Source organism: Peromyscus californicus, unplaced genomic scaffold (genome assembly GCF_007827085.1).
Source record: "Peromyscus californicus insignis strain IS unplaced genomic scaffold, ASM782708v3 Scaffold_3__1_contigs__length_106647218, whole genome shotgun sequence".
Classification (NCBI taxonomy): domain Eukaryota; kingdom Metazoa; phylum Chordata; class Mammalia; order Rodentia; family Cricetidae; genus Peromyscus; species Peromyscus californicus.
In genome coordinates this window covers 41,383,941-41,398,336 of record NW_026294551.1, presented here as the reverse complement: position 1 = coordinate 41,398,336, position 14,396 = coordinate 41,383,941, and positions in this window count along the sequence as shown.

Here is a 14,396-nt window from a genome sequence, read left to right as displayed (position 1 = left end):
TTGGGTGTCTTAATTCTCTGCTTGCTATGACCTGGATCCCTTGCTTATGAGAATGTCCAAAACCAACACTCTTCCCTTCAGGGATGGAGATGGGGCCAGGGATGACCTATGCTCCTGCCAGCTCCATTTTCAGGAGATGCCTTAGGTCCCAGCACAAGTGTAGGGAGGGAACCAACCCTGATATCAAATAAGGAGAGCAAGTAAACAAGTATCCACTGTGACAGACAAGCTGCTGAGTGTTTGATATACTGAGCCCCATGTGCCCCTTGGACAGATGTTACTCCCATTGGGAGAAGTGGCTCTGGATACCAGCTGTAAGCAATTTCCCTGTGTCACACAGCAGGGAACTAGACACAAATACAGTTGTCACTGGCCTCTGAGCTCTTGCCTTCAGCTACAAACTCTTGTCAACTTTGACCCCAACCTCCATCATTTCTTGCAAAGGATTTTCAGATAAAGGAACTTGGGCCTGAGTCCCAGTGGACTTTGCTGTGCATGTCTCAGCCATGGCCAAGTCAAAATGGATTGAAAATCAATGGAGAACCTCCATCCACCTGCCCTGTCTTCCCATGTCTCTCAATTCTCCATCTCCCTCACTCCTCATCCCAGCCACTGGGTTCATGACTGGGCAATCTGAGAAGTATGAGAAGACTTGGAGGCAGCGGCAGAGAAAGGGTTCCAGAAGGAATATACTGCTTTTAGACGGGGTTGACAAGACAAAGGGATTCTTAAGTGCAGAGCATTTCTGAGTCACCCCCTTGGATGTTTGTACTGCCCTATTGATCTTCCCAGGGCATTTCCCTAATGGCCAAGAATTATGGGCTTTTCTTTTGGACCAGGACCCTGTAGCATTGTAATAGGTCAGTGAAGGAGTTTTATAACTATGCTGCCGGGAACTGGGATTTTAAAGCCAAGAAAGGTCGCATGGTCTTTGAAAGGCTACCACACTTTTCCCTCACCTCCTGGTCTCTGACCTGCAGCTTTCCAGGCTCTCTGGGTCATGGACTCCGAGTCCCCAGGCTCTGTGCCTATGTAGCTATAGGGGAACAGCTCACCCCAGTAGAGTCTCACCATCAGTGCCTCTGGAACAGATCCTCATGCCTTTCCTGAATACTTTCTTGCTTCTTTGCCACCTGAATGGCAACCCCCAACACCACAGCCTTGGGGGTCCTGCTTTCTTTGCTACTGTGTTCATGGCTGTGTGCCCAGCCATGAATGAATTAAGGAATTTTGGCTGCCCAGTTAGCATTTTGTTGTAGAAGTGGGGCAAACAGGACTGAGAAATGACCACATAGCTGCTTCCACAGCTTTGGAATGGGGACAGGGTGGGAGAGAAGGGGATTTCTCGACCTCAGTCTCTTCAGACCCCCAGGAAAAATGCATGTGCCTAAATCCAACCTGGGGTAGTTCAGTCATTCTGTGGAAGCTACAAGGTTGTCTTGGAGGCCCCAGAAGGAGCCCCTAAGTCAACCAAGATGCTCATGGCCTGGTTTGCTAGGCACAGGCCAGCAATCAAACATATTCCATGGCCTGAGGTTATCTAAGAGGCCTGTCAGTTTAATAAGCTCTATCCAGCTCTGTTTTCTCATCTACAAAATGCAGTTAACAATGTCATGTGCTTTTGCAGGAATAACTGGAGATGCGGAATGTGGCAAGGTAGTCGTGTCTAGTACCAGAGAGCTTCTCACTCCTGTCTTCTCCCACTCACGGTCAACTACGCCTCTCCTTTTTCAGGCTTTGTCTGATCTTCAGTGCCTGCTCTGAGAGGCCACCGGTCCTCACCGGCAGAACTTGCCCACTCATCTCTCCAAGGACAATCCTGAGGCTACCGGTCCTCACCTGCAGACCTTGCCTTCCTATCCGTTTCTCCAAGGATGATCCTGAGGCTGAAACAGTCTGGACTCCACTCTTGATCTTACTTGACTATCTTGTATTACCCTCTGCCCTTGCTATCTATAATGCATTACAAAATCCTTGCAGGGTCCAGCCGAGGCTTAGAGCTGTGCTGGGAGGGGCTCTCCCTTCCTCCCCTTCTACCCATCACTTACAGCTTTGCATTACTCAACTGGGAACAGCCAGCGTTATTAAGCACAATGCGTGTGTGTGTGTGCGTGCGTGCGTGCGTGTGTGTGTGTGTGTGTGTGTGTGTGTGTGTGTGTGTTGCTGTCTTTGTTTCTCCCATTAAATAGTTGTGATTATCAAGCTGACTGCCCATTACAATTTCCTGAAAGAGTTTTAAAGATGCTAATATCCAGGCCATCCCTCAAAACTCTGATTTCGTTGGTCGAGAGTGGACCCCACACATTGGGACTGTTAAACAGCACCTCCAGGTAAGTCTAACCTGTGGCTGGTGCTGGGAATGACTGACTAAATTAGTCGTGGACTGGTGCATCAGGGGCACAGCTTTATTTTCATCTCCTCCAGCGCTTAGAACTGCATGCCCACACACCAATCAGAGGTCGCCACACTTGGCCCCCTTCCCAGCCTTCTCTAGGTGCCGAGCGTCCTTGTCCTCTTATTAAACTCGGTTTGATTTCCTGTTGCTCGGCTCTCTAGCCAGACAATGGGCTGCCCTGAGGCCGGGTCCAGACTTTCCTCTTCAGATCCTCTGACAAAGGCTTTTCACATCAGCGTTCACCAGGCCAGTAGATCTGAGGACGTAGATCACCTCCCTTCTTTTCAGCTTCTCTGCTTAAATGAAGCCCCTCCTGCCTTCTAGACAGCTTTGCCTGCTTCTGGGCACTGTCCTTACACCCTCCCCTCCTGTGGATTAGTCATCGCTGCTGCGCCATCAATCACCCCGCAACTTAGCAGCTTGAAACAATAAACATCTATTACTGCACAGGTTCAGCAGGTCGGCAACCCGAGGAGCTCAGCTCAGTGATTCAAGCTCGGGTCTCTCATGAGGTTGCAGCCAAGATGTCCACGAGGGCTGTGGGTTTTGCAGCCTTAGGCGAGGGCGGGATAATCTACTTCTGAGGGGTCAAGCCCCAAAGCAAGGGCACAGCCACCCAGCCTGCGGCCACCATCTTGCTAAATATACAACATCTCTTTCTCTGTGGGTCCTAGAGCTCAACCTGTGCAACGTGGGTGAGAGCCCGGGAAGGAAGAGTCACGGGAGTCTTGCCCCAGGCTGGAGGCTGGCCTTGGATCCAGGGAGGACGCTCTGGTCCCCAGCTAAGCCCCTTTTGACTTACTGATGCTAGGCTCAGAGTGAGAAGTGGATTTCATTCTGGCTTCCTTTGGATGCTTTGAGAAGGGCTGATGGAATCACGCCCCAGCTAGCCGTCCTTAATCATGCTTGAGTTCTCGGTGGAAATTTACAAGCGGACACCTTGGAGCTAACCAGAGCCTTCTTCAGGCACCTCTAGAGCGTGAACTTGATTTTACGGCTGTGCATGTGAGGTCCGTGGGAGTGGGGAATGAGAGGTGGGGGGACGCTGGTTTGTGCTGGCTCTGAAAGGGAAGATGCTGATTGGTGGAGGCTCAACCCCTGCCTCTTCCCCTGCGTCTCAACACAGGGGAGACGGGCAATCCAATCCTGCTGCTAACACGAGGTGACTGTCCAAAGGAGGCAGAGAGATGGGGGTGGGGGTGGGGGCGCAGTGGCCATCGAACCCTGTTAGATACGGAGAGTGCTTTCATGTGTGTGTCTGGGTAAGTGAACATGGGACCGTGTGTGCTATAGTGTGCACACATATAGCATATATGGGGTGGTCAGAGGACAACCTCAGGTGTTGGTCCTGACATTCTATCTTGTTTGAGACAAGGTCTCTTTTTTTTTCCTGCCTGCACCTGGCTGGCTTCTAAGAATTCTCCTATCTCTGTCTTCCATCTCCCCATAGGGACACTGGGGGTGCAGAAGCTCACACAACATATCCAGCTTTTATGTGGGTTCTAGGGATTTGAACTCAGGTCCTTGCACTTGTGCAGCAAGTACTTTTGCCCACAAAGCTATCTCCCCAGCCCTTACTGCTATTCTTAAATGCTTTTGCACACATACCTAACATGATCCCTACAGTGGCCTTGTAAAATAATAACTTTTTAATCATTAGATTTTCCAATGGAAGTAGCCAACGCACGGAGAAGCAAAGTATTTTGGCTAAGGTCACATAGTTCGTGACTTGAACTAATTAGCAGCGAGACGCAGGGGCCTTGCTCTTGACTCCTCTGTTCGAAGGGTGCTCATGGCTGTGAAGCGGGGAGTGTTGGAAGGCCCCTGCTTATTCCTTTTCTCTTTTTTTTTTTTTTTACTGAGCACCCTTTTAAGCACAGTTGGGGGACTCCTGAACCTGTCGAGTGTATTGCTTTATGTTCTGACACTTGACCTGTGGTTGCCTTTCTCAGCATGGGCTCTGTGGTCACCCCATGAACCATCTGGGAAGCTTTGGGAAAGCTTAGCTCTCCAGCAGGTCCAGCATCTGGGCGGAGCCTGAAATCTGAGCACAGGAGGGCTCAGTCTGTTAGTGTAGAGGAAAGAGGAACTCCAGCATCAGTACCGTGAGTGTTCAGTGGCTCAAGCACAGCTGGAAAGATCTGGATTAGCTATTTTCTTGAGGGAAGATGCAAATCTGATTGTGTCTGGGGGTTTCTAGCCCATCTGTCAAATTTGACCTCACCTCAGTCCCACTGACCCAGGTCGTGGTGACCCAGAGTGGAGCAAGACTCCACATGCCCAAGAGCAGAGCCTGGTCCTTGGTCATTGTGACATTCTGGACCATAATTAATCAGCACATCTGGGAAGACACCAGGTGACCACAGAACAGTTTCATGCTTTGCAGAGAAAACAATTTTCATTACTGTTCAGCACAGCCCGGAAACCAGACAAACAAATGGAGTAAACATTCTCATGTTAATTATTGTCATTCCTTGAGGTTGTCACCACCCAGGGGCTGATTAGGAACCTGGCTACAAAGTGCATCTTTACACCAGAAACTGTGGATTATGTGGCTTTCCCCTCAGCCTCAGACTATTCTGATTAAGGGGAAGGTCATTAATAAATTCATCGTGGCCATGGGGGAATTGTGTCATGTTTATGAGTTAGAGCCCTTCTATTGGAAAGAAACACAGCCCTAACAGGACTAGAATATGGAACAGCAAGGGCAGGGATGGAAAGGTATTGCAATCAGCTTGCATTCAGCTGGAGTCCTGACCAGAAGGATATTCTGTGACTGTAAATACACTATACTGTAGAATTTCCTCTGAATGTGACTCCTGTCCCATGGTTACCTGGGCAGGCTTGTCTGTTAGCATGCACCACTGTGTCTGGCTTGCAAGAAGTCCAGCCACCTTCCGGGAGAAACAGTTTTGAAAATTGCCACTAGAGGGAAGCAGTGAGTGCATTTCCCAGCTGATTCCTCTCCCCAATGAGCAGGCTCCGGGATCTAAAACATAAATTCTTATTTGCTTCAAGATGTCCATGTGTCCCAGGGCCCCATCTGCTTTCTTGCTTTGGAATTCTGAGAGAGCAGGGGGTTCTGTCTTTTAGAAGTTACACCCAGAGAGGAATTACAAAGGGTATTTAGGGGTTTACTTTCAGAGGGCTGGACCCCAGCTACACGTTTTTTGTTTCACCCTTTGGGGCATATGAGTGCTGGAATGCTGGCAGCTTTGAGGAGCAGAATCATCATCTTGAAGTAGAAGAGTCATGACAGGGTGCTGGTGCTGGTGCTGGTGCTGGCACACTGGCTTTTGACAGCCTGGAGTCCAGCTAGCCATGATAATTTCATATAAGCAGTTGGCACTTACTATGTTTAACGTGAGGAAGGGGCTCCCAGGCAAGTATTGTTCATATGAGAAACTGGGTTTGACAACCTCCACACAGTTTTATGGCTCTGTGATAGCCTGAGTCTGGGGACATTGGCCTGGCTGAGTTATGCAAAACTTTGATTCCTGGGCGGGAAATAGAGTAAAGGCTCTGGGACCTGGGCTCTGGGCCCCCTTGTTCTGGCTCACTAAGAACTCTTCTAAAGGCCTTATAGTCATAAAGGTCATAGTTGCCCTGCATGGAGAGGCAGGAGGGAAGAAAGGCCCCGGATAATGAGTTCCATTTCTTGAAGCAACACTTGTTGACAAGGAGTACCCTGAGGGTATTCCCCAGAGACACAGGAAAAGCAGTATCCATGGTTACTGCAAGGACTAGATAGCTCCGTTTGCTTGTGGCTAAGGATCTCCACCATCTTTGAGGTGAAAGAGCTACATGTCTAGAGAGTTAGCCTGTCCCAGTGGACAAGCACAGGGTTCTGGGAGGAGGTGGGCAATGAAAGGCCACAGAGATGGGTAGACTGACAGAACTTGGATTATAATACAGCTGAAGAGAGCTGAAGAGAATTGGGCCTTGAGTGGAGAGGGACCATTTCCTGTTTCCCCACCAACTCCAAGTGCTGTAACCTACCACTGTATTGCCATTTCGTTCTAATTGGAACCTGCCATCCCAGAGGGAGGCAGTCTTCTCTGTTTCTCTGGAAATAAAGTTCACAAGTCTGAAAATGCTCCTGCAAGATCCACAAGGCCTCTCCCCAGGGTTCCACGTGCAATGGCAGCTCTGGGGAACACTGATCACTGAGCTACCTTCAGGACTTGACAGCGGCTCCAGGGATCATGAGTCGTCACCACGCTGAGATGGTTTTATAGTGACACCCTTGTAAGCAAATCCTTGCCTATGTCCCTGTGAGTCACCCAGTCAACTCATTGGTTCATTAAGCTGGACTTGAATGGAATTGTTTGCAAAGTCTTCATCAACAGATCTACGGGAACAGTCCATCTATGGTAGATGCTCATCCCAAGGACCAGTCATGTGACATGGAATCATCCACTGAGAATCATGGCCAAGATCCCAAGCACTGGCAGCTGCTCTCCAGGGCCAATAGTCCTGGACCTGCCCAGGACAAAAGCTAAAGAAGCTTCTGCCTCCCCCAGCCCACATGAGAGATCACAGGGAAGAGTCACACCCAGCAGCAGGGAGGTGATCTGTAAGAAGACAGCAGGAAGTACCAGGGTGCTCTGTCTTCTGGGCCCATGTCTTCTCTTTGTGTATCCTTTCTGTTTTTTTTTTTTTTTAAAAATGGAGTTTTGAAGGCAGCTCTGGGGGCAAATGCCAGCCAGCCCTGGACTGGCTGCTGCTGCTGTTTCAAGCTTCTCTGAGATGTTGTTTCCTTACTCGTGAAGTGATTGTGATGGACCTTCTGTGGTAGGCTGTTTGGAGGGCTGAAGCTACAAGTGTATGCTAGACCTCTGGCAGGTGCCTCTTCCTAAGCAAAAGCACAAGCAGGGGGTTACTGTAAGCAATCTCAGAGCCACTCAGCCCCTCTGTGTGAAGCCAGCCAAATGGGTGTCTGCTCACAGTCTTCCAAGGACAGGACTCTCCCTTGGCCTGCAGTGGGTGGCAGCATTCTTAGTCTCCAGGCTCTGGATGGCTCAGAGTGAAGAAAACCCCATGGTGATGACAAATTTTGTATCTACAAATCCCTCCCCACCATTGAGGATCCCAGGACTTGTCAACCCCTTCTTGATCCAAGTGTTCAGACGAGCCCTGAGCCCCGAGTCACCTTCTTCGTTTTGTTTTTCGAAACAGGGTTTCTCTGTGTTGTCCTGGCTGTCCTGGAACCCATTCTGTAGACCAGGCTGGTCATGAGGTTCTCCTGCCTCCAGCGTGCTGGGATTAAAGGCATAGGCTGTTGTTACACTGGCTCACCTGAGCCTTCTTGTCTCCACCAGTCAAATCCTCCCATGGATCCTCCTCAGCCTTTGCCACTTGGAACTCACACTTCTCTCCTTCTGCACTAGTTTTGCATGTCCCCAGCCAATGCCGACCTCTGCAGCTAATGTCCCTGTGGGCTCAGATACATCAGGCTTGACTCAGGCTTCCTAGTGCCCCCCCCCCCTAGGCTCAGCCTTGGAGCTTCTGGCCACTGTGACTTGTTCCTTCCTCCAGCGACTCTACTCTCTCTTGAGAATGCATTGAGGCACAGTTGTTGGGTTCCTCATGGAGACCCGTGTGACACGGTGACTCCTCCTGTGACTCCTCTCAGCATAACTTCAGGGTGAGTGTTATTAGCCCTGTCTCCAAAAAAAAAAAAAAAAAAAAAGCCTATGACGCCCCAGAGAGATTTCACGACTTGCCCAAGGTCACGTGCCAGCACACTGTGAACTCGGGGTGGACATCTGGTCTGCTTGATTGGAGATGACAGAATGAGTTCTCTCCACATGGACACGATGGAACTGAGAATTTTTGCAGCACAAGATCAGTGGCATTTTACCATATTGCCTATGTGTGTTCAGGGGAACGTGAAAAGGAGCTAGCAGGCACGTGCCTGAGAGAGGGAGCTCGGAGCGAAACGTGTGTTATGCATCTCAGAGCATCATGCAACCGCTCTAAAGGCTAAGAGAAGAACACCTCTCTGAATGGGACTCCTTAGGGAGGCTCAAAGATGGAAGACAGGCTTTGGGGTTCTCATGCCTCATGCTATGGCTGGTGGAGTCCTTGCTGCTGGGAGAAGGTAGACTCCCTGACACTGCTCCACCATGCTCTGGAAGCCTCCTCAGCTTCTATGACTGCAGCTGTGTGTAGAATCCAGCTCTAGAATGAAAAGAAACGATGTTTTGCTGAAGCCTGTGCTGTCAAGGACAGAGCATCCATACTGGCAGGGTCTTTACTGGTCCTGGTGTGCTTCAAGCTCAGGATCTGGAGTTCTGAATCTTCCTTCCTCTCACACCCCCTCCATCTTCTGCTCCCTCCATACTGCCTTGTGGCCACTGAGATTCAGTGTCACAGTCTTTAGGGAACCAATGGAGCAGCTCACACACACAGGCCAGTTCTCCAATTGTCCTCTTATTGTTTATACCCACTAATGATTTTTCATTTCATTCACACTTTATTGATCTATCATTCATTATGTATGATGGTTAATGATGACCCATGACTCCTATCCATCCTTCGGAGCCCGACTGCCATCTCTGCCCCCTTCCTGGAAGCTTTCCCAGCTCTTGCCAGCCTCCAGCTGCCTTCTGCCTCTGAGCCCTTGAAACGCTTACCGCCCATCTTCAATAGTGTTGTCTATCCCCAGTGCGTATCTCAGTGTTTGGGTCAAAGCTTTCTACACTTTACAGATGATACAAATTCCAGGCCCTCACGTGTCCCAGAAGATTTTGATTCTGTGAGCCATCTGATGGATGACCTGCTTAAGACATTTATCCCCGACTAAGTAGTGAGCCCTAAGAGCGTGGGACAAGTTCAAGTGACAGTGGCTGCTCTGGCCAGTGATGTTAGTGGTCGATGGAGGGAGGGGAAACAACCTGGCCTGAATTGACTGAGGGCTCAGGTTTCTCAGTTTTATTCCTTTGTCCTTGCAGGGAAGCAGGGTTTGAAACCCCCATAGCTCAGGTACTGGGGACATGGGCGAGTTAATGCTCAGGAGTCACATCTCCCTTGCTTTGCACTCGGTCTCCCTCTGCCCTGTGCCTCTAAAGAGAAGATAGTTCTCAACACTCCACTCCCAGCTCCTAGTTCAGGCCGCCCAGTGATGAGGCCTGACAGGTCCAGACTCTCCCAGCTCTCCTTCCACTGATTTCTCCGGCACCAAGTAGGCACCAATGTAAACAGGGGCTGGACTGCCCTCTAGTCAGGGCCAAGTCTGCCCTGCCCCGATAGGAACAGTGACTAAGATGCTATTGGAGCTGCTCTGGGTGTGCTCTGAGCCCCCAGATGGCCCCGGGGTCCATAAAATGGCAATCCTGGTGTCTGTGATCAGTCAGCTGTCTTTCTCACTGTAAAAACTCAGATTCTCTGTGGATTTCTGTGGACCTCTCTAGCACTTTGCTTCTTCCTATTCTCATGTGGTCTCCATTTATCATGGTCTCCTATTCCTTGTTCTCCCTCTCTGTTCTTGATCCAGCTGGGATCTCCCGCTCCCCTAAGCTCTCTTTCTCCCCGACCCTTGCCCTCCATTACCCCCATTCACGTCCAGGTTGTTCATGTAGATCTCATCCATTTCTCTGTCATTGGGCGATACCTGTTTGGAACCTGGGGCTTATGCAGGGACACTTGGCTCAGCCTGGGAGGAGGGGACTAGACCTGCCTGGACTGAGTCTACCAGGTTGAACTCAATCCCCAGGGGAGTCTTTGCCCTGGAGGAGATGAGAATGGGGGGTGGGCTGGGGGAAAGGCGGGGGGGTGGGGGGGTGGGAGGGGGGAGGACAAGGGAATCCGTGGCTGATATGTAAAATTAAATTAAATTATAAAAAAAAAAAACCACCTCAGATTCTCCACTGCAGATCTGAGACGATCTCCACAGATCAGGCCTGCCATCCACACCAGGGGCTTTTCCTAGAGCCCTCATTTGTGGAGCTCATGCACAGTGGGGACAAATGATCTGCTCTCCAGCTAGAAGGCTGTCACTCACCCTTGTTGGGGTGATGCTGTGTTGGCTGAGGCAAATGCTAACTGGGACCCACATTATTTCCTGTGTGGAAGGGCTGAGCAACCCTGAACCCTCCTTTCCTTTAGGGTATGATTCAGAGGCTGTAGATGGGAACCTCACTAGGGGAGGGAGAAGAGTCAAGCTTTGCAGTCGGTATTGCACCAGGAAGGAGGCGCTGGACATTGGGTTGGCTGTCTAGGCTGCAGAATCAAGGAGAGAGAGAGGCTCACTTGAGTCTTGGAGGATGGCCAGAACTGGGGGCTCTAATCCCTCCAAGGACGATGGAATTAATGAAGACTTTTGGTTTCTAACTGGACAGTCACAAGTAGCTAGGACCAAAGTAACTCTTATTCAGATTCAACTCTGTATTGGTTTGTCAACTAGAAACCCAGTGGGCCCTAGGATGAGATTCAAGTTGCAGCAGCAGAAGAGAGCACTCTGTGTGTGAAAGGCGACCAGACATGGGGCGTTGTTCCCTGAGATTTTATCAGGTCTTGTTCAAGGGTACTGCACCTGTGTGCCTGTGCCTCCTATTTGCATTCGCCAGAGTTGATTTACGTGCTCATTTTATGCACATTTACATATGCATCAAATGGAGCGAATCAGCAATGAGGGTATAGGAGGCTCCAGAGGCTCTTGTCCATCTCCAGCTCTTTGGCTCCCACCGACCAGAAGGGATGGTTTATGAGTCTCAGAGGCACTTCTAGTGTGGGTGTTTCTGCCCAGAAAGGAGCAAGGATAACGGGCATTCATGGATGTTCCATATGCTCCAGGTACTGACGGCCCTCTATACCTGGGTACTATCAAAGGGGACAGGGAGTCTTGCACCTCCCTGGAAGAAGAAGGTGAGACAAGCAATTAGGTGAGAATGTGGAAGGGCCAATGAACACTCTGTTGAGTCACCACTGGACAGCAGCAGAGGTAATGAAGCTCCTTTACTTGTTGACTGTGTTTATGAGTGTGCGCACATGCGTGTGTATCTGCACGCATGCTGACTTCTCCCCACCATCCCAAGACAGAAGAAGCAGGAAGCAGCCATGGGGCTTGATGTACTGTTTCTCTTTTAAATCAAGACAAACCCTGGGCTATCACCTGGGCTTCCCATGAGAAAAGCAAAGCCGATCCATTTAATTAACACCCCACCAGCCCCCTGGAATCCTTCTGGGGCCAGAGTGTCAGCAGCCCTGATAGCATCTGGGTCTCTCTAACACACACCTTTGGGCAATTCATTTTCTATATTTATAAATAAGTCAATAAAAAAGATGTTCGACATAATTTCCCCAGAGGATGGAAGGGAGAAGAAGCCTGGATGGGAGACTCTTATTATCTGCTGTTTTCTTGTCTCCAATGACAGATAATGGCAAGCCAGTGAAAAGGATTGGCCAGGGAGAGGAAAAACCTTGGGTGGAGACAGTCTTCAAAACATGCCATTATGTACCTGACTCAAAGAAGAAGAAAAAGGGAGCAAAGGAAAAAGCCCTCAGACTCATGTCCGGCTGGCTAGCTGGTATCCCTCTTGACTATCAGAAGTCACTGTGTGAATTGCTCCCTTCAGCTTCCCAACTGATCTTCAGAGAGCTGATTAATTGGTCCGATTCTTGTGGCTGGTCCTCAAGGTCTTAATTAAGAAAGGCACTGCCACCTTGTGAGTTCCCTGGGAATCAATAACCCTGAGGAAGTCTTCACCTGCCTCTTAGGGGATGGTGAGGCCAAGGCGGCAGAGGCAGGGACAGAATCAATGGGACTAAAATGTTGGAACAGCAGGGAAACTCAGCAACCCAGGGACCACCAAGGGTGAAGAATCATGAAGAGAGGCCACGGGCAAAGGATTTAGTCTTCAGGGCTGAATCCAACAGTGGAGATGGGGTGAGGAGAGCTTGGGGCACATCTTGAAATTGGGCTCAACTTTCAAGTTTCAGTTTAAAGAAGACTGAACAAAGCATGGCAGTTGTTTTCAACCCTAGCATCCCATGGGAGTTATGGGGGTGGGGAGGTTTAAGATGAAGCGATGCTCAGAGCTGGGGATGTAGTTCAGTGGTGGAGCACTTGTCTGGCATGCAGGAAGTCATAGGTTTGAAACCCCAGCACCAAGGCAGAGGGAACTTGCACCCCCAGGCCAACCAAATTAGAGTCTCCAAGGAACAAGGACGGAATGAAGTTTTCTCAAAGCTCCTATGGGTACCTAGGGCTGCTGCTCAAGGACGGGATGGAACCTCAGGCATGATCCACAGAGCAGCAGTAGCACCCAGTAGATTGTTAGAAACACAGGACCTCAGCCAGCCTCTGCCTAGAGCTATGGAAAGAGAATGGCCAAGATGACCAACCCCTTCGCACACATTAGTCTGAGACTCGGTGCTGCACACACCAGGTTGTTCTGGCTGTTCTGACTTCAGAATTGAGGCAAATAGCTCTTGGCTGTGTGTATCCATACATTCCCTCAGAGTGGTTTCAACTAACTACAACTTTTGAGAGAAAATACTTGGGGAAAAAATCGCATCTATACCATGGACAGGCTTTCCCCCATCAGTATTCCCTGAGCAACACAGAATATCATCTTCTTACACTGCATTTACATTGTATTAGACATCGCAAGCAATCTATAGATGGTTTAAAATAAACAAGAAAATGCGGTTTTGTGCAAATGCAGCATTGTTTTATACAAGGGACATGAGCGTCCTTGGATTTTGGTGTCTGTGTGGAGATTCCACACAAACAGTAAGGAACAACGGTATTTAACTTCTAACTCATTTATTTGGCTGTGTGTGCACATATGTGCATATATGTGAGAGCATGTGTACATGTATGCAAGTCCCTGTGGGTGCCAAAGGTCAACCTCGGGTGTCATTCTTCATGTACCATGCACATTGTTTTTTGAGACAGGGTCTCTCACTGGTCTGGAACTTACCAAGTAGACTAGGCTGCCTAACTACCTGTCTCTGCTTCCCCAGAACTGGGGTTACAAACATGAGCCTCCATGCCCAGCTTTTAAACATGGATTCTGGGTATTGAAACTCAGGTCCCAGGCTTATACAGCAAACATTTTACCATTTTTGCTGTCTTCCCAACTCTTAGGTATTCATTTTCAAGACCAGTTATCATTGCGCAGGCTTGGCTAAAACTCACTATGTAGCTGGTGCTGGGCCTTGCCATCCTTATACCTCACCCTCCCAAATGCTGGGATTACAGACAGGTGCCACTCTGCTGGTTTGTTCTTGGCTTCCTCAAGGTCAGTCTTACCCCATGCCAAGGGGGAGTAGGGTGCCTATCAGAGAAGCCAAGCACCCAGTAGTTTTTCAGGGGAAGCTGGTTCTTTTCCTTCTCAGTGAAGATGAAATCAGATCCATCAAAGAAGCGCTTGAGTCTAAGTCAGTAACATTGGTGAGCGGTCACGTCCTGCCTTCACCTCCTGCCTCTGCTCAGTGGCTCTTCCAGCTCAGGATACTGTCTTTTTTATCTGTCTGCCCCCCTGCTAGGTCCTTGTTGAGTTCACTTCCTGAACCAAGTACAAAACCAGACCAGGAAATCTGTATAAAGTAACTGTGGATGACACAAAGGAGTCCCTATATGGTGAACACAGAGGCTGGGAGGTCACACATCTAGGGCTTCTGGGTCCCTGGCTATTATTTCTTGGCTCTGGAGAAATTCCATCCACTGTGAAGGAGGAGGCATGGCTCCTTTCAGTGTCTGTGAGTTGAAAGCAGCTAACATATCACAGAATATTCCAGTGTTCTATTAATTTCCACACGTAAAGCTAAATGCTTTGTAGAGACCTAATTAGGCTGTGAGCATCTAGAAAGATAAAAACCAACCTTGATATTGTTTCTAGACTTTCTTCTTAGCATCTTTCTTTCTTAGCATCTTCTGATTAGGGTAATAAAAGGGTCAGCACCCTTCTGTTGTCAGGCCCTGGGGTAGGGGAGCGGGAGGCTGGGCAGATGGCAGCGATGCTCTCTTAATTTGTGGGTCACTGCGAAGCTG